Source organism: Hylobates moloch, unplaced genomic scaffold, assembly GCF_009828535.3.
Source record: "Hylobates moloch isolate HMO894 unplaced genomic scaffold, HMol_V3 SCAFFOLD_13, whole genome shotgun sequence".
Taxonomy (NCBI): domain Eukaryota; kingdom Metazoa; phylum Chordata; class Mammalia; order Primates; family Hylobatidae; genus Hylobates; species Hylobates moloch.
Genome location: NW_026652288.1, coordinates 39,218,291 through 39,233,307, shown reverse-complemented (window position 1 = coordinate 39,233,307; position 15,017 = coordinate 39,218,291). Strand labels below are relative to the sequence as shown.

The window sequence follows — 15,017 nt, the reverse complement described above, 5'->3', positions numbered from 1 at the left end:
AACGCGCGTGCGCATGGGCGCGAGCCCGGCGCGAGAACGCGCGCGCGCGCGCTCGAAAGAAAAAAAAAAAAAAAAAATCCTCTCCGCGGGGGCCCGCGGCAATTTAGGCCGGGGTCTGCCGGTGACCGCGCGTGCGCGAGCGTGCATCGACGCCCTCCTCCACCGCCCCCTCCGCTGGGGTTCTAGCGCGCTGCTCCGCTTTCCCCGCTTCTGTCGGGCTAGCGTCCTAGGGGTAAGTGACTCGAGCCTGGCAGAGAGTGAGGGAGAGGTTCCGCCGAATGAAGGGAGGAAGTAGATGGGGCTAGGAGAAAGGAGAAACCGCCCCGGCGGAGCGAAGAGCGCGGCTCTCGAGCTGGAGTCTGCAGGAGACACACCTCCCTCCCTCACGCCCCTCGGGGCTGCGGAAGTGCTCTAGAGACTGGAGCTGCACGAAGGCGACCAGTGGACTACGGTTCCTAGGAGGCAGCGCGGCGGTGCGCCTACGGCTCCCGGCAGCCCCCGCGCGCCAGGCTCTTTTCAGTTCGCGGCCGGCTAGGGCGAAACTACAGTTCCCAGGAGGACTCGCGCGAAGCGGCTTGGAAGTGGGCAGCCTGGAAGTCACTCGGGCCACCGGAGCTGGCGGCGTCTCCAGCGAGCGGCGCGGAGCCGGACGCCGCGGTCGTGGGGCCCGCGAGGCGGGCAGCCGGGACGCCCAGGTATGTGGCTCCGGGTGCAGGATCGGCCTCGCGCAAGGGTGGCAGGGAATCGGTGGCTGCCCGGACCCCGAGGGTCAGCGCGGGCGGACGGCCGGGTGTGGGTACTGGCCGTGGGGGGCGGCGGCGCCGGGACTCGCGCCCTCCGGACCCAGCCGGACTCGTGCCCGCATGGCTCAACTTTCCAGGCGTGCACCCCGGCGCTGTGGGGAAGAGCTTGGAGGCGGGGAGCGGTGGATTCGCGTCCCGGCTGTGCCACTCGGGAGCTGCGATCTGGGGAAACCGCACCGAACCTCAATTTCCCCTGCAGTAAAAGGGAGTAGGAGAGTGTCTTGGCGGAGATTCTGTTGAGATAATATAATAAAACATTTGGCACATAGCAGGCACTTACTGCGTGTTTGGGTTATTGTTAGTTCTCCGAAAAATGAGGTGAAGATGTTATCGATTGCATAGGGTGAGGATTAGTTGAGCGTGTGCATGTAAAGTGGTGAGTCCTTAGTTAGCACCCAATGCCGGCTAGCTGCTGTTAACCGAGATTATTTTGTTAAGAGCGTTGGTTTGGAAGGCAGAGAGACCCCAGGTTCAAATTTGAACATTTACCAGCTGTGTGACTTTGGGCAACTGGCTTCACCTCTCTGTGCCTTGGTTTCCCTATCTATAAAATGGGGATTTAAATAGCAGCTACTTCGTCGAGTTGTTTTCAGGATGCAGTGAGAATACCATGTGTAAATTGCTTAGCACAGCAGCTGGCACATAACGCTCAGTAAACGGTACCATTTATTCAGCGTTTTCCTAGTGGCCCAGAGACCCTCTGAGGGTGGGGCTCTGGCGGTAGTATTGGTCTCTCCCGAGGGCCAGATTCAGAACTGGTCCAGTTGACTTCCCCTCCTACTACCTCAGGTTCCTCATTTACAAAATGGGATAATAACAAGATCACTCTCAAAGGGTTGTAAGGATTTGCTGAGATTGTATTTCTAGTCCAGCGCCATCTCTCACTAAGTAGCAGCTCTTATGTATTATAATTGTTCTTCAGTATTCTCCATCTGGCCCAGAGACTGCCTGACTGTGGGCTGTGACATGACAGCCCTGAGCTCCCCCACACGTTTGCTCCCAGCCTCAGTGTCCCATCTGTGGAATGGTAGTCATAGGACTTTTGTGCCAGGATTGTTTGGATGGTTCCAGGAGATAATTCATGTTTAGTGCTTTGCACAAGGCCCGGCACACATTAAGTGCTTATTAAATGATTAAATGTATCTTGCTGTTTTTTTTTTTTAATAGGCCCTTTTTGCTTCTGTTTGTACCTACATGGCAGAGTGGGCACAAGGTTAGTGTTTTTTTTATCTTCCCCCTCCCTCCCAAATTTTACTCAGCAAAGATTAAATTATGGAACACACTATAGTTGAAAAGCATAAGAAGAAATGGGTCTGACCTGCCATCAGCAGTCCCCTGCTCACACACCTCTCCTCATAGAGCCAGTATGTTCACTCCAGTGCTTTAATTATTGTCCCGGTGCTGCCAGCTCTTGCCTCTGTGTCCCAAAGCCACTGAGTCCCCTGCACTCTAGCTCCAGATGTGGAGCCTGTGCTTCTTTGATGCTGTGGCTCAAATAAGTGGCTGTTTCTTGGGCACCATAAACTCAGCATGTCCAACCTGAACTCCTTCTTCTCCTGGAACCAGTAGCCACCATCTTGGCAAACGTGCCAGCATTGACCTGGTTGCCTAAGCCAGAAACCTGGGAGTTGCTCTTCTTCCCCAGCCTTCCCATATCCAGTCGACAAGCAAGAAGGACAAAGCTGCCATTTCACAGAAACACCATTTCATTGGCCCATATTGGTCTCCCATCTGATGGGCACTGAAAGTTCCCCCCAGCTCCTGGAGGTTGTGGCCTTTTCTCACAAGGTTGAGTTTTTTGTTTGTTTGTTTGTTTGTTTTGAGACGGAGTCTTGCTGCGTAGCCCAGGCTGGAGTGCAGTGGCACAGTCTCAGCTCACTGCAGCCTCCGTCTCCCGGGTTCAAGCGATTCTCCTGCCTCAGCCTCCTGAGTAGCTGGGATTACAGGTGCCCGCCACCACACGCAGCTAGTTTTTGTATTTTTAGGAGAGACAGGGTTTTCACCATGTTGGCCAGGCTGGTCTTGAACTCCTGACCTCAGGTGATCTACCATTTTGGCCTCCCAAAGTGCTGGGATTATAAGGCATGAGCCACCACGCCTGGCCATGACAAGGTTAAGTCAAGTCATTAGGGATTAACATACGTAAACCTATGTAACATATATATTAATAAGGGCAAGAAGACATTATAGACTTGGCTAGACAGCAGCGACTGTGGATGTGGCACGAAAGCCTGGCTTTCAGGGGACCCAGTTCTGTGATTGTAGCCTGGTAAAGATCGGCTGAGTTGTTAATTTCTTTCAGAAAAGTTAGATGGTGTCAGCGGCTTAGAATATCTCGTGTGGGAGGGTGGCCATCCTGGGCATTTCAGGAGGCAGCACACATACCACACACCCAAGAAGAGGCTGGGAAGGGCATTTATTAGCAGTCCCTTTAGGTTGAGTTTATTGTCAGAAACCTGTCGTTGTGATTTCATTTGATGATAGAAACCGGTGGTCTCAATCACATTTGTGATGGCCACCAAATTTACCTAAGCGTTTTGTTAACCTGAAGAAATAAAGCAGTGGCTTAAAAAAAAAAAATCTTGGTTGTTCTCCATGACTAGTGACAGCAGCACGTGGCTTTTTAGCAGTCGGTGTAGAATGAATGATCTAAGAGTTAGATGTGAGTCTGTGTTTCAGACATTGCAGTTGTTAGGTGGTAAATCAAAAGTGGAATTTAGAATGTGCAGTGATTGGTGCCTCTTTTTTTTTGCTGTAAAATATATTTTACTGATATATTTCAAACATAGGTTTAGTAACTTGTAAAATGTAAATTAAATGTATTTACATTTTAATAAAAGAATTCATTAATCATTTCCTTTAAAATAAAGTGTTTGTTTTTAGCTATTAGAATGAGAGGCTATTTGGCGGGATGCAGTGGCTCATGCCTGTAATCCCAGTACTTTGGAGGCTGAGGCGGGTGGATCACTTGAGCCCAGGAGTTTGAGAGCAGCCTGGGCAACATGGCGAAACCCCATCTCTACAAAAAATTAGTCAGGTGTGGTGGCACACATCTCTAGTCTCAGCTACCCGGGATGTTGAGGCTGTAGTGAGCTGTGATTGCAGTATTGCACTCTAGCCTGTGTGATGGAGTGAGACCCTGTCTCAGAAAAAAAAAAAAAAAAAAAAGAATGAGAGGTTATTGGACCAGTTTGTGCATTTGTGTATTCTTCAAGACCGATATTGCTTCCTTTTTTTTTAGACAGAGTCTTGCTTTGTGGCCCAGGCTGGAGTGCAGTGGCATGATCTCGGCTCACTGCAACTTCCACCTCCCGGGTTCAAGCGATTCTCCTGCCTCAGCCTCCTGAGTAGCTGGGATTATAGGCACTTGCCACCATGTCCGGCTAATTTTTGTATTTTTAGTAGAGATGGGGTTTCGCCATATTGGCCTCGAACTCTTGACCTCAGGTGATCCACCCACCTTGGCCTCCCAAAGTGTTGAGATTACAGGCGTGAGCCACCGTGCCCGGCCTATTGCTTCCTTTTTTTAAGGACTATTTTGGTCATGACCTTTTGTGCATATGTGTATGTATGTGATTGGGTTGAATTTAGCTTAAAAACAGTTATGCAAGAAATTCATGCTTGTTGTAACATGTCAAACAATACAGAGATGTAGGGAAAATACCTAGTGCCACCCTCCACTCCAAAATCCCATGTCCCCAGAGATAACCATTTATTCAGACAGTGAGTATCTATTAAGTATCTATTGCTAGGTTTTGGAGATAACATAATGAACAAAATGGATGTGCTCTCAGCCCTTGTGATTTGTACAGATGCTTCAGTTATCTTTTTCTGTGTTTATATTGATTATGTTTGTATGTATGTGCATGTGTATGTATGTGTATTGACTGTTTTCTTCCTCCTCCCATACCATTCCCCAAAAAAGGAGGGGGTAGGGTTCAAGCTACACCTATTTGTAACCCAGTTTTTTCAATTAATGGCTGGGCATGTCCTTCCAAGTCATTACATATAGATCTGGCTTAACCTTTTCAACAGCTGTACTCACATTCTTCAGCGTAGAGAGACCATGCTTTATTCCAGCATTTTCCCACTGCTGGACCTTTAGGTTGTTCCTCTGAGATTTCTTTACCTCAGCAAACACACATCTAATAAGTATCTTTGGCGGTGGCTCATGCCTGTAATCCCAGCACTTTGGGAGGCCGAGGCAGGTGGATCATCTGAGGTCAGGAGATCGAGACCATCCTGGCTAACACAGTGAAACCCCGTCTCTACTAAAAAATACAAAAAAATTAGCCAGGTGTGGTGGCGGGTGCCTGTAGTCCCAGCTGCTCAGGAGGCTGAGGCAGGAGAATGGCGTGAACCTGGGAGGCGGAGCTTGCAGTGAGCCGAGATTGTGCCACTGCACTCCAGCCTGGGTGACAGAGCGAGACTCTGTCTAAAATCCGATCTTCGCGGATCCTAGTATTAGCGGGGTGTGATGATGAGATCCTGTAATCCCAGCTACTTGGGAGGCTGAGGCAGGAGAATTGCTTGAACCAGGGAGGCAGAGGGTGCAGTGAGCCGAGATTGTACCACTGCACTCCAGCCTGAGTGACAAGAGTGACAGTCTGTCTCAAAAAAAAAAAAAAAAAAGTATAAAAAGTATCCTTTCATATAGGCAGCACGGCCTAGTGGCTGAAGCACAAACTCTGGGCGCACATGGTCTGGGTTCACACTGTGACTCTATCCTATACTAGTTGCGATATCTTGGGCAAATCATGTGTCCTTCTGGGCCTTAGTGTCCTGATCTGATCTGAAAATGGGGATGATACCAATATCTTCCTTATAGGGTGGTTGTTGAGAGGTTCCAGGTTCCATAAGATCATCTATGTCAAGCCTTCAGGGCAGGGCCAGCTGTGATCTTTTTTTTTAGAGACAGGGTCACTCTGTTGCCCACGCTGGAGTGCAGTGGCATCATCATAGCTCACTGTAACCTCGAACTCCTGGGCTCAAGCGATCCTCCCAACACAGCCTCCCTAGTAGCTGGGGCTACAGGTGTGCACCACCAAACCCAGCTAATTTTTTAGTTTTTGTAGAGATAGGGTCTCACACTATGTTGCCTAGACTGGTCTCGAACTCCTGGCCTCAAATGATCCTCCCGCCTCAGCCTACATGTGTTCTTTCAAACCCAGAGAAATTCACAGGAAGAGCCAACTCAATCATTTGAAACACCAGGTAGAAATAAGAAAAAGTTACATGGCAGGGATCCCGCTTGGAGATGTTGGGGGCCTAGGGTGAGGGACTCAGCTGCCCCTGAAAGAAGGGAGGAGATTTGCCCAGGAAGATAGGAGCCAGTAAAGTGGCCTGACCACAGTGGGTGGTGAGAGTGAGGGGCTGGTGGTGGAGCATCAGTGGGAAATATCACACCTCATATTTGCGAGAAGTGTGCCATGGTTGGAAGGTGGCTTAGGTGGCGGGCAGACCAAATTCAAATCACAATATAGCCACTAACTTGTAAGATGTGCACTGAGCTTTTTTCTTCATTGGCAAAACGGGTATGATAGTAGTCTTTATCTTGGGGGTCGCTGGAGACTGAATGAAATGTCTGCAAGACTTTCAGCACATTGGGCTGTCATTAGCCCTGTGCAGTTAGCTACTATTCTTATTTTATTGAGTTGACAGATGTGTTGAGACCCTGCTGTGTGCCGGGGTCCTATTCTAGGCACTAAGGATTCAGCAGTCAACAAGACAGACAAGATCCTTGCTGTCCTAGGGTTTACATTCTAGCCATTCTAGCCCGGGAAGACACACAATAAACAGGATCATTTCACTTTGTGTTTTTGAGATGGAGTCTTGCTGTCACCCAGGCTGGCACAATCTCAGCTCACTGCAACCACTGCCTCCCAAGTTCAAGCCCATCTCCTGCCTCACGCTCCCGAGTAACTGGGATTACAGGCATGCGCCACTATGCCCCGCTGATTTTTGTATTTTTGGTAGAGGAGGGGTTTTGCCATGTTAGCCAGGCTGGTCTTGAACTCCTGACCTCAGGTGATCCGCCTACCTTGGCCTTGTACAGTGCTGGGATTACAGGCGTGAGCCACTGTGCCCAGCCTTTTCTTTCTTTCTTTTTTTAATTAAAGAAAATCCTGGCCGGGCACAGTGGCTCACGCCTGTAATCACAGCACTTTAGGAGGCCGAGGCGGGCAGATCACAAGGTCAGGAGATCGAGACCATCCTGGCTAACAAGGTGAAACCCCGTCCTACTAAAAATACAAAAATTAGCCGGGTGTGGTGACGGGCGCCTGTAGTCCCAGCTACTCGGGAGGCTGAGGCAGGAGAATGGCGTGAACCTAGGAGGCAGGTGGAGGCGGAGCTTGCAGTGAGCCGAGATCGCACCACTGCACTCCAGCCTGGGTGGCAGAGTGAGACTCTGTCTCAAAAAAAGGAAAAGAAGTTTCAGATTCCTGATCCTGCCTCCAGATAGTTTTAACTGTGATGGAGAAAATTTAACAGGGTTAGGTGGAGAGAAAATGGCTGACGGGGCAAGATGGCGGTGGTTACTTTAGCTTGGATGGTCAGGGAAGGCCTCCCAGGCCTCTTTGCGGAGTTATGTGAACTGATATCTTAATGAGCAGTGGCACTGGCTATGCCGAAAGTTGGAGAAAGAACGTTCCAGGCAGAGGGAACAGCAAGTGTTAAGGCCCGGAGGTGGGAGTAAGTTTGCTATAAAGAGTATCAGTGTGACTGGAGAAGGGTGAATTCCTAGTTTTCAAATTTATACTAGTTTAATTTTTTTTTTGTGGCAGGGTCTGCTCTGTCGCCCAGGCTGGAGTGCAGTGGCATGATCTCAGTTCATTGCAACCTCCGCTTCCTGGGCTCAAGTGATCCTCCTGCTTCAGCCTCCCAAGGAGCTGGGATTACAGGAATGTGCCACCACACCTGGCTAATTTTTTTGGTACTTTTAGTAGAGGAGACAGGTTTCACCATGTTGGCCAGGCTGGTCTCAAATGCCTGACCTCAGGTGATCTGCCTGCTTCGGCCTCCCAAAGTGCTGGGATTACAGGTGTGAGCCACCGTACCCAGCCACATTTTTTCTATTTTTTGTAGAGACCTGTTTTGCCCAGGGTGATCTTGAACTTCTGGGCTCAAGTGATCCTCCACCCTCAGCCTTCTAAAGTGCTGAGATTACAGGCATGAGCCACCATACCTGGCCTACTTTTTTATAAAATAATAATAATGATAGCAGCTTACCTGGTGCTTACTCTGTGCTAGATGCTTTTCTAAGCATTTCACACATTCCTCAGTTAATCCTGACAGTAGTCCAATGAAGTAATTAATTTGATCGAACTCATTTTACGGATGAGGAAACTGATTCCACCCTCCATGCTCTTCACCTGCATTCTAAACTCTTCCCGGGCCCTCCTTACTAGGCAGAGGCAAATTGAGGAAGCGGACACAGCATTTTCCTTTCCTTGTTGTTTGACATGCAAAGCACTTTAGACTATATTTAGTACCTAATTCATGTGGCCGCAGGGGCAGCCTGGGATGCTGTGGCATCATTTTTGCTCTCAATGAGACATGATAGGGATGGTTTGGTGGTGGTTTCAAAACTAAAGACCCTCCAGCAGAGCCTGTCAAGTAAAACAAGGTTGACTGCTTGGTTGCCATACCAGGCACAGGTTAGCATGAAACAAAGTGTAGTGTCTAAGGAGAGGGAGCAGGGTGTCTCCTTTGGGTGAGCTTTGCAAGGGGACTTGGAACTTGGCTGGAAAAGGTGTTTTTTTGTTTGTTTTTGTTTTTTTTTTTGAGTCGGAGGCTCGCTCTGTCGCCCACGCTGAAGTGCAGTGGTGTGATCTGGGCCCACTGCAACCCCCGCTTCCTGGGTTCAAGCGATTCTCCTGCCTCAGCCTCCTGAGTACCTGGAGTTACAGGCGCCCACCGCTACTCCCAGCTAATTTTTGTGTTTTTAGTAGAGACGGGGTTTCACCATGTTGGCCAGGCTGGTCTCCAACTCCTCACCTCAAGTGATCTGACGGCCTCGGCCTCCCAAAATGTTGATATTACAGATGTGAGCCACGCACCCAGCTGGAAATGGTGTTTTAAGCACACTAGCTGTGTGGGCTGTTAAGGTATCACACTATAGCCCAGCAACTAAGACAGTGATTCTTGGACCTGTAAAGGCCCCAGGTCCCTGCTCCGGCACCATGACCTGTGTGCACTTTGATTTGCTGCAGCCTGGGCATATTTTGAATGAAGGGTAGCCCTGGTTAGATGTGAGGACAGTAGTGGGTGCTTTTAAGACTAAAAATATTGGGTGGGCATGGTGGCTCACGCTTGTAATCCCAGCACTTTGGGAGGCCGAGGTGGGAGGATTACTTCAGGCCAGAAGTTGAAGACCAGTCTGGGCAACATAGACCCCATCGATGCAAAAAAAAAAAAAAAAAAAAAAGTTTTTGTTTTTGAGACAGATCCTCACTCTATTGCCCAGGCTGGGGTATAGTGGTATGATCATAGCTCACTGCAACCTCTGCCTCCTGGATTCAAATGACTCTCCTGCCTTAGCCTCCCCAGTAGCTGGGATTACAGGCGCCCGCCACCACACACGGCTATTTTTTGTATTTTTAGTAGAGATGTGGTTTTATTGTGTTGGCCAGGCTGGTCTCGAACTCCTGACCTCAGGTGGTCCTCCCGCCTCGGCCTCCCAAAGTGCTGGGATTACAGACGTGAGCCACTGCATTTGACCTCATCTCTGCAAAAAATTTTTAAATTAGCCAGGCCTGGTGATGTGCACCTATAATCCCAGCTACTCAGGAGGCTGAGGTGAGAGGATCACTTGAGCCCAGGCACTACCACACCTTGAGCCCAGGAGATCAAGGCTACAGTGAGCTATGATCACACCACTCTGTCTCTAAAAAAAAAAAAAAAAGACTGAAAGTATGGAGAGCATCTTTCATCTGTCCATCTGTGAAACATTTCTTCACCTACCCTGTGTGTCAGGCTCCATGCTTGACACTGACAGTATAAAGTTGAATAAGACACTGGTTCTCAAAAGCCCACAACAGTGCTGTCCATTGGAAATATAATGTGGGGCCGAGCGCGGTGACTCATGCCTGTAATCCCAGCAGTTTGGGAGGCCGACGCGGATGGATCACTTGAGTTCAGGAGTTCGAGACCAGCCCAGCCAACGTGGTGAAACCCCATCTCTACTTAAAATACAAAAATTAGCTGAGTCCGGTAGCACGCGCCTGTAATCCCAACTACTCGGGAGACTGAGGCAGAGAATCACTTGAACCCTGAAGGTGACAGTTGTAGTGAGCCAAGATTGCGCCAGCCTGGGCAACAGAGCGAGACTCCTTCTCAAAAAAAGAAAAAAAAAAATATAATGTGGGTCACTGATGAGGCTTATATAGGTAATTAAAAATTTTCCAGTAGCCATATTTTAAAAAGTAAAAGGAAGCAGAAAAGTAATTTTAATGATATATTTTATTTCATCTAAAACATCATTTCAACATGTAATCAATATAGAAATTATTAGTGAGCTATTTGGCTTCCTTTTTTCCACATTAAGCGTTTGACATACAATATGTATTTTGCACTTTCAGCATATCTCAGTTGGTACCAGCCATGTTTCAAGTGCTCGGTGGCTAATGGCTACCACATTGGACAGCACTGGCCGAGGGTATGAGATTCATGTGTAAATCAAAGGTGGGAGTTCAGTGATAGATCAGACATGCCACTCCTGTTTTATCTTGGTGGAGAAGGGCAGATGTATGATGAAAAGCAGATTTATCACAAGCAATTATAGCTAACCAAAGAGCTACTGTCCATCAAACTTGCCGTATGTGCCTGGCAGTGTGCTTAGTGTTGGTGGGTGTTGCCTGTGTTCGGAGGTGCCAGGGACTGTGGTTATTCCCATTTCACAAATGAGGAAGCTGAGATAAGGCAATGAGAAGTCACTTGCTCAAAGTTGGGATGTGGCGGAGGCAGCATTTGAGCTCAGGTGCAGAGTGTATACTTTTAAACCTGTTTTATATGCTGTATTGGAGGGTATTTAAGGGGGATAGGGTCTGAGTTTTGAGCAATGAAAACCATAGGAGGCACTTGTTGCACAAAATCGATTCTCAGGCTGGTCGTAGAAGATCATACCTGTAATCCTAGCATTTTGGGAGGCCCAGGCAGGAGGATCGCTTAAGCCCAGGAGTTTAAGACCAGCCTGGACAACAAAGCGAGACTCCATCTCTACAAAAATTTAAAAAATTAGCTGGGTGTGGTGGCTTGTGCCTGTGATCCCAGCTACATGATGGGTGGCTGAGGTGGGAGGATTGCTTTAGGCCAGGAGATCAAGGCTGCAGTGAGCTGTGATTGTGCTACTACACTCCAGCCTGGGTGATGGAGCAAGACCCTGTCTCAAAAAAAAAAAAGAAGTCCCAGTTTGTCAGCATTGATCTCTGGGTTTATATTGGTGTCGGGTACTGGTTTGAGACCTGAATGATTGAGAGGTCCACTCCTTAAATTGACCTCTAGGTTTGCTGGAACCTGGAACCTTACCTCCCAGGAAAGAGAAGGGTCTTTGGGGAGTTGGGAGGAGGGTGGGTAGGGGGACTAAGGAAGGCAAGGAAAGGTCTTGGCCTGTTTGAAAGCTCATTTCTTTGTTTTTTGTTTGTTTGATTGTTTGTTTTTGAGATGGAGTCTTGCTCTGTCACCAGGCTGGAGTGCAGTGGCGCGATCTTGGCTCACTGCAACCTCCACCTCCCGGGTTCAAGTGATTCTCCTGCCTCAGCCTCCCGATTAGCTGGGACTACAGAAGCGTGCCACCACACCTAGCTAATTTTTGTATTTTTAGTAGAGATGGGATTTCATCATGTTGGCCAGGATGGTCTCGATCTCTTGACCTCGTGATCCGCCTGTCTTGGCCTCCCAAAGTGCTGGGATTATAGGCATGAGCCAGCATGCCCGGCCTGAAAGCTCATTTCTAAACTGCTGCTTTGGGGCCAGGCATGGTGGGTCATACCTGTAATCCCAGCACTTTGGGAGGATGAGGAGGGTGGATCACCTGAGGTCAGGAGTTCAAGACCAGACTGGTCAACATGGTGAAACCCCATCTCTACTAAAAATAGAAAAAAATTAGCCGGGCATGGTGGTGGACACCTGTAATCCCAGCTACTTGGGAGGCTGAGGCAGGAGAATCAATCGAACCCAGGAGGCGGAGGTTGCAGTGAGCCAAGATCACACCACTGCACTCCATCCTGGGCGACAGAGCGAGACTTGGTCTCAAAATAAGTAAATAAATAAATAAACAAACTGCTGCTTTGGACGTGAAGCCTGTTGTGTCACTGACTCTGGCCTTCATTGCTGTGTATTCTGGTGGGTGCTGTGGGCTCTGGTGGAAGCAACAGCAGAGCTTAGAGTGTGAATGTGTCTTACCCTTGCTGTGCTCCAAAGACATTGCCAGTGGATGGGGTGTGGGGAAGGGACATCACAGTGGTTTCCTCTGTCAACTCGATGAGGGTCGTGGTTCTAGACTTTTTGGTGGTCTCAGGTACAGGTTGAATCCTGGCCTCCTACGCAAACAGGGCAGGTGCTGGAGATTCTCAGCTTGTTCCTGTCCCCAGGTGGTGCTCACCACACTTATCTCCAACTGCTGGACAGTGCCTGGCATGTGAGAGAGGCTCAGTAAGTATCTGTTGAATTAATGATACAAGCCAGCATTCCTTGAGCTCTTACTATGTAGGAGGCACTGTTCTGAGTGCTTCTCAGCTAATACCCCATTGAATCCTTAGAACCACTCCTCGGGGTAGGTACTGTTGTTATTCCCGTGTCTCGTAAGAGGAAACTGAGTTACAGAGACGTTCAAGTCACAGAGCTGGTGAGTCTCAAATTCAGGATTCTTATGCAAGCCACTGGCTCCAGAGTCTAGGCTCTTAAACACTCACTGTGTGGTCTTTCGATGAACGGACAGACGAACAGATGGGGCGGACAAGCAGGACCATTCTCACTAGTTCCGGCCTCCTCACTCCACACGTGGTCTCCCCCTGTTTTGGGGGAGCCCCACAACAGATCCCAGGCCCCTTTGGGCCCTGAGGCTTTTTTTTTTTTTTTTTTTTTTGAGATGGAGTTTCACTCTTGTTGCCCAGGCTGGAGTGCAATGGCGCGATCTCGGCTCACTGCAACCTCTGCCTCCCAGGTTCAAGCGATTCTCCTGCCTCAGCCTCCCAAGTAGCTGGGATTATAGGCATGCGCCACCGCACCTGGCTAATTTTGTATTTTTAGTAGAGATGGGGTTTCTCCATGTTGGTCAGGCTGGTCTCGAACTCCCGACCTCAGGTGATCTGCCCACCTCAGTCTCCCAAAGTGCTGGGATTACAGGCATGAGCGACTGCGCTTGGCTGGGCTCTGAGGCTTTAATACCCCTCTGGCCAGTGCTTCTTGCTTTGTAATTTTTTTTTTTTTTTTTTGCGATAGGGTCTCACCCTATCACCCAGGCTGGAGTACAGTGGCACGATCATAGCTCCCTGCAGCCTCTACCTCCTGGGCCCAAGCGATCCCCCATCTCAGCCTTCTGAATAGTTGGGACTACAGGTGTGCACAACCATGCCCGGCTAATTTTTAATTTTTTTGTAGAGATGGGATCTCTCTATGTTGCCCAGGCTGGTCTTGAACTCTTGGACTCAAGTCATCTTCCCTTTTTCCTCCCAAAGTGTTGAGATTACAGGCATGAGCCCACCATGCCCAACCTAAAAAGTCCTTATCTATAAGATGCTCATGCTGAAATATCTATGATTAAACTGTTAAGATGTCTCGGATTTCCTTCAAAATAATACAGACAGGCGGAGAGTGCAGGTGCTCAAGTGTGCATGGGTGAATAAGAGATGAAATAAGATTGTCTGTGAGTGGAACTATTGAAGCCAGACAATGAGGGCTTATTGTACTCTTTTTTTGCCTTGATGTGTTTGAAATGTATCATCATGAAAAGTTAAAAACAAGTACAACAAATTTCACCCAGCATTTGTGTATTTCAAGCTCAAGTGTACATACAGGGGGAATTCCCTGCCTCTGCTCAGTCCACTTATATAATACAAATGTTTGCTTTTTTTTAATATCTATTATATGAGCCAATACTTGGCCCAAGGTTTTGGAAGCCCCTTTGATAAAGCCGTGTCTGGCAGCAGCGGTAACACCTGGCCAGGCCCCAGCAGCCCCGGCTTCTCTGAGCAGCGAGCACCGTGGCACTAGCCTTCGAGTCGGTTTACTGAGGTCCCTTTTCCCTGAGATCTGTTTCCCTCTAGCACCTGCCTGTGGGGCCCCTCCCACATTTTTTCCAAGGACTTGTTTCAACAAAAAGCCTCAGACCCTCCCCTCAGGACAGACCTACACAGATCTTCTGACACCCGGCCTTCCTCTGGTGGGTATTTGTTGAGGCCCCACACGAACCGGAATACAGTCTTTGGTGTGCCCACAGCACCGCGGCAGGAGGCAGGAAACTTGCCCCTTTCCAGTTCTGACTCTGGACAAAAGAAGAAAAAGGGCAAGACGCAGCTTGTGACTGTGCCTGGGACCTGATGATATTTCTAATCAAGCTAGCAGCTACAACGCCTTTACGGCCGGCGTACGCTCCCCGCTCCCATCACTGCATTTGTGCTTTGGGAGTCTGGAACAACGGCACATGAGTATGTGGTGAAATTCTTATGCAGAAGTGGCAGGAAAAGAGGGGAACGTTTGGGGGCTTCTCCTGATGGTGTGCTGCCTGGTGGGTAGAGATGGTTGATGGGAACAGGAGTGCTGGCTGGTCAGATCCTGCCAGTGCTGGCGCAGTTTGTTGCATCTGATGGTGAGCTCTTTTCTCTGGTGCCCCGTTTTTCTATGCTGTGCTGTTGGTTTGCAGGGAGGAAGGCAGGGAAGTCCTGCATCCCCTCAAGCTTCCATAAACTTCCACCCCCAACATCATCTTCATCTCTGTCCTTTCTTTCTTTTTTTTTTTTTCTCGAGACAAGGTCTTGCTCTTTCACCCAGCCTGGAGTACAGTGGCACGATCACAACTCACTGCAGCCTCGAACTCCTGGGCTCAAGTGATCCTCCCACCTCAGCCTCCCAAGTAGCTGGAACCACAGGCACACGCCACCACGCCTGGATAATTTTTTTATATTTTTGTAGAAACAAGTTCTTGCTATGTTGTCGTGGCTGTTCTCGAGCTCCTGGCCTCAAGCAGTCCTCCTGCCTAAGTCTCCCAAAGTGCTG

General features: G+C 49.0%; 1 protein-coding gene across 3 annotated transcripts in view; it reads left to right on the top strand.

The window, feature by feature from the left end:
* The first annotated feature begins 101 nt into the window (after window positions 1-101).
* SIPA1L3 (signal induced proliferation associated 1 like 3) overlaps window positions 102-15,017 on the top strand; it is a 290,592-nt gene continuing 275,676 nt past the window's right edge. For all 3 annotated transcript variants that reach the window (XM_058426942.1, XM_032173072.2, XM_032173071.2), the window contains exon 1: window positions 102-695. The gene's annotated coding sequence lies outside the window, so the exon portion shown is untranslated. The remainder of the gene's footprint in view (window positions 696-15,017) is intronic.